We start from the raw sequence: 13,629 nt of genomic DNA on the forward strand, positions 1-13,629 counted from the left end.
TGCCGGCGTCGAGGCCATCAAGAAGAGGCTGCTCCTCCACTGGTGGATAGGCGAGGGCTTCGTGGAGTCAATCGACGCCGCCAAGGAATGCTTCCGGGAGCTCTCCGGCGGCTTCCTTCAGCCGGCCCTCCACCGGGAGCACTGCCGCGGGGTGCATTACTGCCGGGTGAACCCCTCTGTTCGACCGCGTCTGGTTGACGCTGCCCGTAACGACGGCTTCCTGGAGTTCGACGAGGAAGACAACCCAGTGCAATCCACTCGAAGATTATGCTTGCGAGGCAATGAGGCGGCCGGAGTCAGAGGAGGCAACGAAACGCGTGGTGGTCGTTGGCGCCACCGCCGACGACGTAACAACAGCGACGACGACGACGATGGTAAGCTTCTAACGATTTACAACATCAATCAGCAGTTCGTGCGGCTGGACCGTGTCGGCGGCAAGCCTGCGAAGACGAAGAGCCTCGCGGTGCTGCAGCTCGGGCGGTGGAGGACGTCGGTGAAGGAGCACCACGTGGAGCTCGCCGCCGGCGCTGACGTCCTGAAGCGCGCGTTCATGTGCAAGAACCTCAGGTACCTCAGCCTCAGGGGCATCTCTCTCATCGAGTCTCTACCGGAGTCAATCGGCAACCTGCGCGAGCTCGTCGTGCTCGACCTCAGAGCATGCCACAACCTGGAGAACCTGCCGGCGTCGGTGGGGGCGCTCTCGAGGCTAGAGTACATCGACGTCTCAGAATGCCTACTCGACGCCATGCCGGAGGAGCTCAGCTGCCTTTCCAACCTCGTGGTGCTCAAGGGATTCGTGGTCGGGAGAGCGCAGAGCAAGGTGAACCCCTGCCGCCTCGCCATCCTGGCAAGAATGCCGAGGCTGAGGAAGCTGAAGTTGTGTACGGGAAAGCACTGCGCGGTCGCCGGCGACGACGAGCTCCGGCATCTAGAGCATTGCGACAACCTGCGTTCCCTCACCATTGTCTGGGGGACCAAAGGTGTTTCGTCCATGATCGCGCTGCCAGCGAGGTTGGAGAAGCTCGACCTGCAGCGCACGCCCATGAACGACCTCCTGCAGTTCATACAGCCTTCCACCTCGGCGAGCTTGAGGAAGCTCTACATCCGTGGCGGGAGGCTCCGCGCCATGACCGGGGGCGCCGCGTGCTGGAAAAACGTGGAGATTTTGCGTGTCAGATTCCTCAAGAACATGGAATGCGAATGGCGTGATCTGCAGACCTCGTTCCCTAATGTCATGGTGGTCGAGAATTGGGGGTGCGACAAACTGGCATCTTGGCCGTGCAACCACCTTGGCGTGTGGAAGAGAGGAGAGACGGTCACAAGATCCGGTAAAATATCATACAACTCCCCTGTTAAATTAAGATTTCCTGCATATGATTTTGTTTATTGATTTATTCAGATTATATAATGAGAAATTAAGCATATATGATGGCAAAACCAGGCATGAGAAAGAAAATAAAAATTGCATATCACATAATGCATCTACAAAAACTTTGATAAGATAAGGATCTACTAGACATGGATTTTTGTTTTTTAGGGGATTTTTTTCCTGTCACTCAAATAGTTATTAATTTTTTTTAAAAAAATGATGAGATAGATTAGTATGTAAAGTCAAATTCAATCTTTATAATTTGTAAAAAAACAAATTATAAACTATTAAGTAGTATACATGCATTTATAGTTATATTTGTTATTATGTTAAGCTTGTACAAGTTTTCAGAACAAAATTGTAACTATTTCAGTGAAATGAAATTTATAATTATTTATGAACCAGGGATATCTTCTCGATGGATAAAAATAGTTTCTCTGATTTACTGTATCCTACAAAATTTCCAATTCCGAACAATTTAGTGTTTAGACTTATAATTTCGTAGAGTAACTTCCTCTGGTAAAAAGTACATGAGGCTTGAATTTTTTTAACAGCCTCCAATGTGTAAATTGGACCATAATTTCATATGGCATTAAGTAAGGTGAAACAAGTTTATTGAACTAAGTACTTTTCAAGATAAATATACACACATACCATTTTTATATTTTGAAATTCATGTATTTAAAATTTATATATTAATGATCACAGTTTTCAAAGTCTAACCACGTGGAGTAATAGATATTTAAAAGTCCAACCACAGATTTTGAAATTCAAGGATTTTATTGTCCGAAAGATCATTAGGTAAGAAGCGGAGTCGAATCTTTCTTCTCATTACATTGTCAGTGTTTTCATTGTTTGCATGAAGTTTGTTGGTTAGGAAATTAAGGAACCAGTGTCCAATCTGTATTCTTCTACTCCAGTGAGTCAACAATTAAATAATGATCAAGTTGGCTATTTGCCAACTTACCTTGTAGTAGCTTATTTAGGATGACATCGTATCTATTATTATATTATTAAAACAGTCTTGAAAGAAGGCACCACGTTCGCTGTGGGGGTTAGAAATTCTCACATTAATTGGATAAAAAGATAAATATTTACACCGTTAGTTCGTAGTTGTACTAGATTTTAGTGGTGTAGATTATTCATGACAATATCGAGTCTAAATAGAAAGCAACTTTGATCTAATAGGAAATATGGGAGTCGGACATGTTGAATGAATAGAAGTCAGACATGTTGATTGATTAGGAGTCGGACAGGTTGTCTGAGTATGGATGCTATGGTCTTATGGACAGTAATCAGACAAATTACATTAATCTATGTTTAGATGGTAATTAGAGTGCAAATTGAACTATAGTGATCCACGTTTCATATGTGGCTGGAAAATATACGTGCCATACATACATGGCCATTGATAGTAAAGAGGGAGAACACTCCATGCATGTCATGCCGTATGCACATGCCAAGATAGCAGAGACATTGGGCGGAGATAGCCCACAATCAATCTAGAAGCAAAGCAAGTATGCTACGAAGAAATCAACATAGATATACATTATTTTATAGGACGAGACTACCAATCGGGCGCCCCATCCAAGCGTGAAAAAATCGGACGCTAACGTCAGCATAACGTCAGAGCCATGCATGCGTGCAAAACCACTTTAAACTATTTTTTCTCTTAAATTATTTATCCAAATCATGATCCGATTACACCATGAAATTCATTGCAATTAAATATTCAAAACAAGACCACACATGGATATATTCTGACGAAATTTTTTTAGCTTATTATTAAATCGGGCATTATTTCACCTTATATAAAAACAATATTTTAGCAAATAGCGGAAGAATGTTTCAGTTCACTGCAACATTAGATCTATACATAGTGAAACATTGTTAGTACACTTGGTGTAACATTTTTTGTGGAACAAAAAAACGAATTCCCTTAATAGAGAATTTTCAAAATATGTGGGTGATTTGTTGCAAAAGAAGTTTCGTTTACTGCAGCATTAGATCTATACGTAGTGAAACATTGTGAGTACACTAGGTGAAATATTTTTAGTGGAACAAAAAAATGAAACGACTTTCCTTAATAGAGGGTTTCCAAAATATGTGGGTGATTTGTTGCAAAATAATATTTTAATTCACTGCAACATTAGCTCTATACATAGTGAAATATTATGAGTACACTAGGTGAAATATTTTTTTGAGACACGTGGTGGGGCCAGGGGAACGTGCGCACGGGGAGGGGGGGAGCGCTCGATCCTGCTCCACCCCCGTCGGTCGCCCTAGCCTGAGCATATTCGTATTTTATAAGACATGGAAAATAAAATTTAAGGTACAATATCTTCGCCAGTATGATCTATGCATGTACAAGACCATCTAAAACATTTGACGAGATAAATTAAGTAGCAGGCCTACAAAGGAGTAGAGTGGTGGCAGTTAATACGACATATAAAAACTGTTAATAAAACACCAAATCGAATCCTAATGACGATTAAAAGGAGGGACGACAGGCAGGCCATGAAGCAAATAGGCAAGGCGGTTGCCGGGACTTCTAGAAAGTAAAAAAAATAAACCCCATTGATAACCATATTCGATTTTTAAATTTTCAATGACAATAAAAAGTAGAAGCAGCGGACGGGGTGTATATGAGTATAGTTACAGAGCTACCAACGGTTGGCGGGACTTCTAGAAAATAAAAAGTAAATTCTAACGATAGTTTTGTTCGATTTTTAGAATCCCAATGACAATAAAGAGTAGGCGGCAGATGGGCCTTAGAGAAGTATAGTGGCATCGTTTGATGGGACTTCTAAAAACTATAAAAAATGAAACCCAATAAGACAATAAGCTCTAAAAACTACCAATTTTTAAGGTTCGTAACTTCTAAAAAGTAAAAAAAATAATGATAATCATGGTCGATTTTAAAATCTCAATAACAATAAAGAAGGGAGGCAGCGGACGAGCCATAGAGGAGTACAATAGCAAAGCCCCTAACGGTTTGGTGGGACTTCTAGAAAGTAAAAAAATGAACCCGAACGGTAATTATGTTCGATTTTTAAAATTCCAATGACAATAAAGAGAAAAGACAGTAGACGGGCCGTAGAAGCGCATAATGACAGCGTTTGACGAGACTTCTAGAAATTATAAAAACGAAACTATAAGATCCAACTTTTAAAGGTTTCAAGGAGAATGAATAGAAATAGTGGTATATGACAGAAGTAAGAGGTAGCAGCTGGTCTGACTTTTAAGAACTATATAGTTGGAAATACGGAGATGATAAGATTTGGTCTTTCAAAGTCTTATGACAACAAGATAGCTATTTAATAAATTTTAATATATAGTTGGAAATACGGAGATGATAAGATTTGGTCTTTTAAAGTCTTACGACAACAAGATAGCTATTTAATAAATTTTAAGCAAAATTATACTGAAAAATTTATAATTGTGTTTAGGTGCTAGCCGCGCAATTGCGCGGGCCACCCAGCTAGTTGTACTTTAAGGAAAAGTAGCACCTGCATTCTGACCGATTTGTACATTAGATTACTTACATGCATACTCAGTCTATGTTCGAGGGAGAGGGGATTGAGAAGATTGGGAAGATAAGAAAAACGAGGTGAGCCATTAGCACATGATTAATTGAGTATTAACTATTTTAAATTTCAAAAATGGACTAATATAATTTTTTAAAGCAATTTTTATATAGAAATTTTTTTGCAAAAAATACACCGTTTAGTAGTTTGGGAAGCGTGCGCACGGAAAACGAGTGACAATCTCCCCAATCTCCTTTGAAAGAACGCAGCCTCAGTCTCCACTCTCCAGGCAGGAAGCACCGCCCATCTTAATCCTCGTAGAAACTATCGATGTCATCTTTTCGTTTATGCTTATATTTATCATTCAAAATTTATATTTTAACCATAAATTTAAAATTGATTTTAGGGTTTTTCATAGAAGTTTATTTTTTAGCCTTAATTTGCTTTTAAATTGATAATAACATGTGTATAAAAGTTTTATTCATAAATTATTTTTCATTTGTAAATATGTTGTTTGATTTATTCTCTGAAAAGCGAATCGATAGGGCCATATGTGTAAAACCGCAATATATTGCTGATATTGAGCATATTTTGGTAATTTCAGCCACAAGCTTTGCAACATATTGCTGATATTGAGCTTATTTTGGTAATTGCAGCCACAAGCTTTGTTGGCGTTTGCTATGGGATGAGAGGCACAGACCTTCCTTCACCAATGGAGGTTGTAGAGCTCTACAAATCAAACAACATCAGACTAATGAGGCTCTACCACCCCAACCATCAAGTCCTTTCTGCCCTCTGTGGCAGTGGCATTGGCATCATCCTCGGCGTGGGCGACAACAGTATCCTCGAATCACTGGGCTATGATCAGGCCGCTGCCACCAACTGGGTCAGGACAAACGTGCAAGCCTACAGCCCAGGTGTTTCCTTCCAGTACATCGCAGTCGGCATGAGGTCCCAGCAGGGATAGAAATGAGATTCATCTTGCCAGCGATGAGGAACATCGAGAGGGCGTTGTCATCGGCAGGTCTTGGCAAGATCAAGGTGTCAACGGTGGTGACGCAGACCATACTGGCCAAATCATACCCACCATCCATCGGTGTGTTTCACCAGGACACAGAACCATACATAAAGTCCATAGTACAGTTCTTGGCAGTCACCGATGCACCGTTGCTAGCCAATGTGCACCCCTACTACGCCTACCAATATGAGGGAGGTCACAATATTGCCATCAGCTACGCATTGTTCACCTCACCTGGCACGGTCGTCAAGGACGGGAGCTACAATTACCAGAACTTGTTTGATGCAATGGTGGATGCGTTGTATGCGGCGCTTGAGCGTGCTGATGGAGAGAACGTCCGGATCGTTGTGGCAGAGAGTGGTTGGCCTTGGAGTGGGATGATGGCAGCCACAGTGGAGAACTCGAGGACCTACTATGAAAATCTTATCAGCCATGTCGGCCAGGGGACGCCAAGGAGGCCTGGGGTTCCATTACAAACTTACTTATACTCTATGTTCGATGAGGATTGTAAGCAGTTTGGATTATTCTGCCATGACAAGAAGGCGCTACACTCAATTGCCTTCAGTTAGCAGCCACCCCAATCCCTCCAAGACACGCCCCAACAATGATTTTTAATGTTAACAAATTGTATGCTCTCCATTCTAAACAAGACAAGCGATACATTGTTGTGTGTGTGGAAAGATTGAATATGGTAGAAACCCTATTGATCGTCCTTTACTCTCTCCTTTTCCCTCTCATAGTCACAACGAGGGTGTCATGGATGCTAGTGATGACACTGACATTTTTTACTGTGGTCATTGCTGATGATTTCTTGTAGACATCCGTCGATGTAACCCATCATAATGGTGCAACAGTTGTGGTAATGGTGGTTGAGTAGCTGCACATGGCCGAAGGCAAAAAAAAATATATAGATCTATGCTGTAAAGATAGAGCTGCAAATGTTCTAAAGATATACATTACAGATAGATATGACATCGAAGGCCTCTTGCAAATGTTCTAGGATGTCGATGATAGTGAAACCACAAATTTTGCCTCAAATGGGGGTGACGCATCACAAACATCAGTTTGGTTGCCTCAAATGAGGGTGACGCGTCACAAACATCAGTTTGGTAGGATCCTTTGCACCATGTAAAAGGTCATCATAACACAAATGATATGTTAATGCAATCATTGCCATCGCACGTAAGACAATCGATGTCGTCATTGATGAGGCATTTTGCAGAGATTCCTAACACATTGGTGATGTACATCCTTGTTAGCAAAGTGGCGGAAATGGTTGTTTTGACAAAATCTTGTTACAAGAGACACAAAAACAACTCCCTCATCCATGAAAAAGAGTCAAAGCTGAGAACACATAAAATCACATAAAATCACATAAAAGGAGGAAGGAGAGGAGTTATGTGGCCGAAGTGGTGAGACAACTGGATGAATGGATCTCTTCCTCTCTCTCCTTGGCCGAAGTGGTGAGAGAACTGGAAGTGAATGGATCTCTTCCTTTCTCTCATCTCTTTCTATTCTTGGACCAATGAGAAATTACATATCTTCCCTTGTGCCTTCACAAGGAAGTGTCCCATTACATTGGGGAATTTTGGTCATTTGCCACACACGAGAGGTTTTCAATAGATGACATGTTGACTGGGCTCTGTTGGTATTTTGTATGGTCACAAATAAAATCCGCAAGCGTATGAAGATAGAGATGTAGCACTTCAGCCGACAGTATTCTAAGGTATCGATTTTCTATAGGGAACGTGTGTGTTCAACTCCTCTTCAAGTTCATGTAACGACAAAAAGCAAAATGGACAAAGGGTAGAGAGGATTTCCTAGTGAGGAACTGTGTCTACAGAAAGCTAAACTTTAATTGTATCGCAATACTTCAGGCACTGGCATGCTCACTGCTACTAGAACACGCTCTACCTCATACCCGGATAGGGAGGACGACAGTGATCTCGAGGGCTGTCACTACCTCTACACCAACCTCTAACAATCTGTGGGGTACAAAGCGATCACTGGAAATTAATTACCTAGACACAACGTCTACGCAATTAATTACTACTCTACCGTTAGCTAAACACTAAAATAATCACTATCTATTAATGCATAATAGTGAACAATGATCCAGTACGCTAATAGGAACTAAGTAAGAGATAATCCTCACAAAGTAAATCTTAATTACTTGAGAAAGATATTTCTATTAAAGCATAATAATTAACAATGTACAAAAGGTAAAGAGGAAAGTACCGGCAACTCTAAAATTCCTCAGACTCTTTCTCCCTATTATAATGTACATAAAAATACAATAGAACCTCTTGTAATTCAGCTCACGCTTTGGTGTGCTGTGAATGAGGGAAGATAGGGGTTTTTATAGGCCAAAAGGTGCCTTGGGAGTGTGCAGATGCTGAAGGCATCCAATAAGCATATTCCCTCTTGCTTCACCTCCTTGTGCCAAGTGTCCTCCTGATGACGGTTGGAGCGCCGGAAACGGTCACAACCGTCATAAGAGGTCGGTAATAACTACCGGTAAAATTTCTGGGCCAAATGGGCAGGCCTGGTTCGGCCGAACCAGCAGTTTGGCTGAATCCTGGTTGGCCCCTCTAGCCCAAGCCTTTCTCCTAGGCTTTGGCATGTGGTCCCCTTTAGTATTTCTCTAGAGTTGGCTCATTTAATTCCGATCTTATTGGGTTGGTGGGCTCAAATCTCTATGTCTGGTTATGGAAGTTTAATTCTCCTCCTTCTTTATGTATCTTTTGTCTCAACTGTGATGGTTTGTCACTGTTGTCGAAATGACAACCGCATACGTCGAAAGACGTGGTTACTCAATAGTGGTAGGAAGAAAACGAAGTGTATTAAATTTTGAGTTTCCCTTCTTTTCTCTCCCCCCATTACATGGCCCTAGGGGACTATTTTATAGCCCCATTACAGGTTCTTACTACTAGGGTTTAGGTTATACAGGGGAATTTACATGATTACCCTTATGAAAGGGACATTTATAGGGGTACATGATGATATAGGGGCTCATGGGCCCCTGATGGGCCGTCTGGCGATCGCCGGCCCTATTGCCCCTAGGCTTGATGGGCCGGAAAGGCTTCTTCGGCCCTCGCAGGGGCGAACTTGCCAAGGCGAAGTCGTTTTCCTTCGGCAGATAGTCTTCGCCTTGCACCCTTCGCCTGAGACGCCTCTGGCCTGGCAAGGCACTCGCACGACTCTTCGCCTCACGCCGTTCTTGCTCCATAGCCTTCGCCATGGGTTTCGGCAGATTTGGTCAAAGGGCCTCCTGCCATCCACCAACAGTCACCTTCATCCAAATATACACCAACGCTAGTGAAAATCGTTAGAATTAAACCCTACCACTGTGTTCGATGTTTTATATTTCCAGTTTTATGTAGGTATTGACGGCATGAATTTGGTATTTAACAGCCGTCAACAAGCTCATGGGTATGGTCTATTGATCTTCTCAGCCAGTGAAGGCCACCGTTCTCATAGTTCGGAACCTGAAACTATTAATAACATAGCCACGGTAGCAAATAATAGTTTTGTTTTGTTTTGCAGCCAATGCCCTTGTCTTTTCATCTATGTAAACTACACCATTTTGTAAAACCAGCATAAGAGGATTGTTACTCTCTGTTGTCTAAATAATATCTTACAGCAGAAATTTTAATGCACACAATTATACCTTCCGTTCCAACCAATCAGCAAAGTTTCTATTAATCAACCCATCAATGGTGGACTGTGTTAAGTTAGTTGTATGAGGCAGTTTTCTTTTCTCTTCATCGAGAAATTCTCTGCAACAATCAATCACACTAAACAATCTATATTTACATCACAGTAAAAAAAGATATAGAATATGCTTGTGTTACGCACTTTGCGAAAAATCTTCAAGTTTATCATAGTGTCGCAAGACATATATCAATGTGCTTGTTCTAGAAGCTGGTTGTCAAATCAGCCTACAACGATGGCCTAGCCAATTGATTCATCGGCACTCTCAAACATAGACAAGTCCATTGTATCATCTGAAGGTTCAGGGTTTCTAGGTGGTCTTGTAAAGCGTGTAGTTTCATCTAAAAATCATGAACAATTTGCCAGCCACTCTTCTGCAATATAACCTTCAGCAATTGAACCTTCTGGGTAAGCTATGTTTCGCACAAGTGCCTTTATTCGAACAAATGATCTATATATAGTTACAAAAATATGTTATTTTCAAGGAATAGTGAATATAAGAGAGAAAAACAACATATAATTGCTCAGCATTTGGCAACAGAACCACAGGATCTGTTTCACATTTCTTTGTCCTTGCAGGCGTTTGAGGAGTATGATGTTCTTTTACAAAGTTTGCAATCTGTCACCTTGTTTGATTCAAATGATTCATGGTTATACTTTTGGGGCTCATCAAAATATACATCGCAAAACTTCTATAAGCTTACTTTCTGGTCCTTGATGCCCCCAGTTACCCTAAACTGGATCTGGAAGATCAAGGTCTTTGGGTGCTTTTTTTATTTGTGGAGAGAGTTAATACCATGGATCTTTTGGACTGGAAATATTGTGCTCCTCTGAATGCTACAGTTAACTGGTCTAACTGTTCTCTAAGTGTCAGGGAAACTAGAGAACATCTTTTCTTTCTCTGCTATTTTAGCTCTGCCTGTTGGAGCCGTTTGGGTTGGATCTGGTCTACTTCTTGGAATTTTCGTCAGATGATACAAACCCCAACGATCTTCTTTCCCTTACCCTTGTTTCATGGAATTGTTTTTGCTAGCTACCTGGAATATCTAGAACGAAAGGAATGGACTAATTTTCCAGGGAATTCAGCCTTCAGTTTTTCTTGGAGGAAAAATTTGAAGTATAATCTTAGTCTACATTTAATTAGGCTCAAGGAGATTCATAGACCTCCAGTGCAATCATGGTTTGATCAGCTGTAATAGTTTTCTTTCTCTCTTTTCATTATTTTTCTTTTGGCTCCTGCCAAATTTTGTAATTACACTTTATTCTTAAATATATATCGTGGGGGCCTCCCTCACTGTGCTTTGATAAAAAAACTACTTATAAATACCTCTCTAGAGGATACATCCAACGGTTGTGCACTGGACCACCAAGCTTAACTTCTTCGACCAAATGTACCAACAAATGCACCCTAACAGCAAAAACAAAGAAGGAAGAAAACCTCTCTCCATATCACATAGGGATAACATGATTGAAGTGCTATAGGAAGAATGTCTTCTAGTCAAACATGACATTTGGGGGGGGGGGGGGTCTTAATGTTCTAAATCACACAAAATCTCTTTTATTTTCTCATGACATAGTAAAGGGTGCAGGTCACATTATTTGTTTTCCTTTATCATCTACTCTAGGTTGATGTTCTTGCTGAATGCCACTATCTGCCAAGTCAAGTCGTGCATTGAGATCATCCTTCATTTTTGAACTAATATCCAACAAAGTTCCAATCAAATTATCACACACATTTTTCTCATATGCACCACATATAGATTGTGCCATAATTTGTTGCACTCCCAATATGGTAGCGTAAAGAATATTGATCACTTTTTCAACCAATCCTCATGCTTTTCAAACTTATTTGGCTTATCACTTGATTTATCCTTGCATGTCTCTCTCTTATGCTTGAGTTCATGATTGCTCCCCTTGTCATTACTGTTGTTTTTGGTCTGTTTTTTTTTTCCTTTTTGACATCTTTGCTATTCTTACCTTCTTACCAAACACAAATACTCTACCCTATAGCATTGTCAAAACAGAAGTTCCATTCAATGTTTTAGGTGCAATTTTCTTCCCTTCAGTGGCAACCATCGACAATGACCCATTGTTAACGCAAAAATTTGGTAAGCCCAAAGTCATCATCGGCCTAGAGTCAGTATCGGCTTCAGAGTCTTGGAATCAGCCGATAGGAGTCGTCAAATCGCCAGTAGTTGTGTTCTAGGTGGAGTCGGATCAATTAAAGAAATTTATCCAGAAGAGTCCGAGTTCAAGGAGGATGCGGCATGGCAAATGTATCTATTAATTAGGAATAGTTTGTTAGTTCCTTTTATCTTTAGGAAAGAGTGTTTAGAGTCCTATAAGGACTTTATGTTTTCCTTTTATCTTTAGGAAAGTTTCTTTCTTGTCCTACAAGGACTAGTATCTCCCCATGGGTATAAATATATAGGCCCGGGGTCATTGTAATTAATCTCATGGTCAATATAACTACTCTCGGCGCATTGCCACCCTCTTTACCAAGGTTTTTACTTATCATCCGGTGGAATTTGGCACTTGACGTGGGGCTGCTTCGATTCAGTTCGATCTCCGGCGAAGGGGTAAGTCCTATGTTCCGCCGGCCTTGGTGAATCTATCAGCTACGTTGGTGTTGTTCAAGGCTGCATCGCTTCGATCTCTTGGATTGCTCTGATTTGGTTGATATATTTGCCCTACCTGATATTTCAATTCTATCTCTAATTGCATTGTGTTTAGAGACCCATCGGTTTAGTTGGGACTGTCTCGGTTAGCTCCGATCTTCTGCCTTAGCCGATATATCTCTGCAGTCACAATATTGTTTTAAATAGATTTGTTATATCCATAACATTAGACAGATCTATTGGCTCATCAAGTATTAGATTATCATATACAATCTCATGCTGCATCGGTTAGGTTTGACCTGTTGTTGATAATATAAATCTTGTTAAGCCAATAGGTTCATGCTAGTGCTTTATCAGAGTGTTAACCGATAAATTGTCTAGATGTTGCATCGGCTTATAAGGATTACATATAAGTTGGATTTAGCTGATCGCAACAAAGGTTTCACTGTTTAATCTAATCTTGTGGATTTTATGACATTGGACCACCAGCCGATGTATGCTTTAACCTTCGGATCAGTGCTTATTCTATTATGTCATTGTTAGCCGATTGGTTTCTACTCGATTATATTATTGTTATATTGCATCATCATCAGCCGACTGTCTTTATATCATTATCTACATTGGACATATTGCCGATAGCTCAAAATCCATCGCTATCGGTTGGAATCGGCATCGGCTGGAACTACTCCATCGGCTTGACAGCCGATCGGCTGTTTGATCTGTTGTTTATATATCTTGTAAGTTGCAGGATCAAACTGACTGGCACGCCCGCACCTCACCAAGATTTGGACTTATGCTGGAGCTAAGCAGATCTCCCAGGCTAGTGTGTGTTTTTCGCGTCAACACCCATGTAACAAAATTTATCACCTTCTTTAAAATGAAATGATTTTGTATGTATAGCACAAGATGGGCATGCATATTTCCTTCCCGTGCTCCAACCATATAGGTAAGCAAATGCAGGAAAATCATTCAATGTCCATAATAGTGCAGCTCAGAGAGAAAATTTCTTCCTTGCAAAAGCATCATACGTTTCCATACCCTGCCATAATTGCATGAGCGCATCGAACAAGCGGGTCCAAATACACATATATATCATTCCTAGGTGAATTTTATCCAAGAATTATCATGGACAAAATTAACTATATTTGTTTCATGCAAATCCAAGGCAGAAGATTGTAAGGAATAAGCATCACTGAGCAAGTACTATGCTTTGAACTAATATTCCTAAAATGGTTGAATCCATCACTTGCAAGACCGAGCTGCTCATTGTGAACATAAGCAGAAAAACCAGGATATCTAGCATTAAAATCATTCCAAGCCTCACCATCATAAGGATGTCATAGCAAACCATCTTTTGTACAACCCTCCTCGTGCCATCGCATC

The 13,629-nt window shown here is 40.9% G+C and overlaps 1 pseudogene; it reads left to right on the forward strand.

Moving 5' to 3' along the window:
• Positions 1 to 577: 577 nt before the first annotated feature.
• LOC127753386 (glucan endo-1,3-beta-glucosidase-like) lies at positions 578 to 6,557 on the forward strand (annotated as a pseudogene).
• The last annotated feature ends 7,072 nt before the right edge of the window (positions 6,558 to 13,629 follow it).

The sequence above is a fragment of the Oryza glaberrima genome, chromosome 10 (genome assembly GCF_000147395.1).
Source record: "Oryza glaberrima chromosome 10, OglaRS2, whole genome shotgun sequence".
Lineage (NCBI taxonomy): Eukaryota > Viridiplantae > Streptophyta > Magnoliopsida > Poales > Poaceae > Oryza > Oryza glaberrima.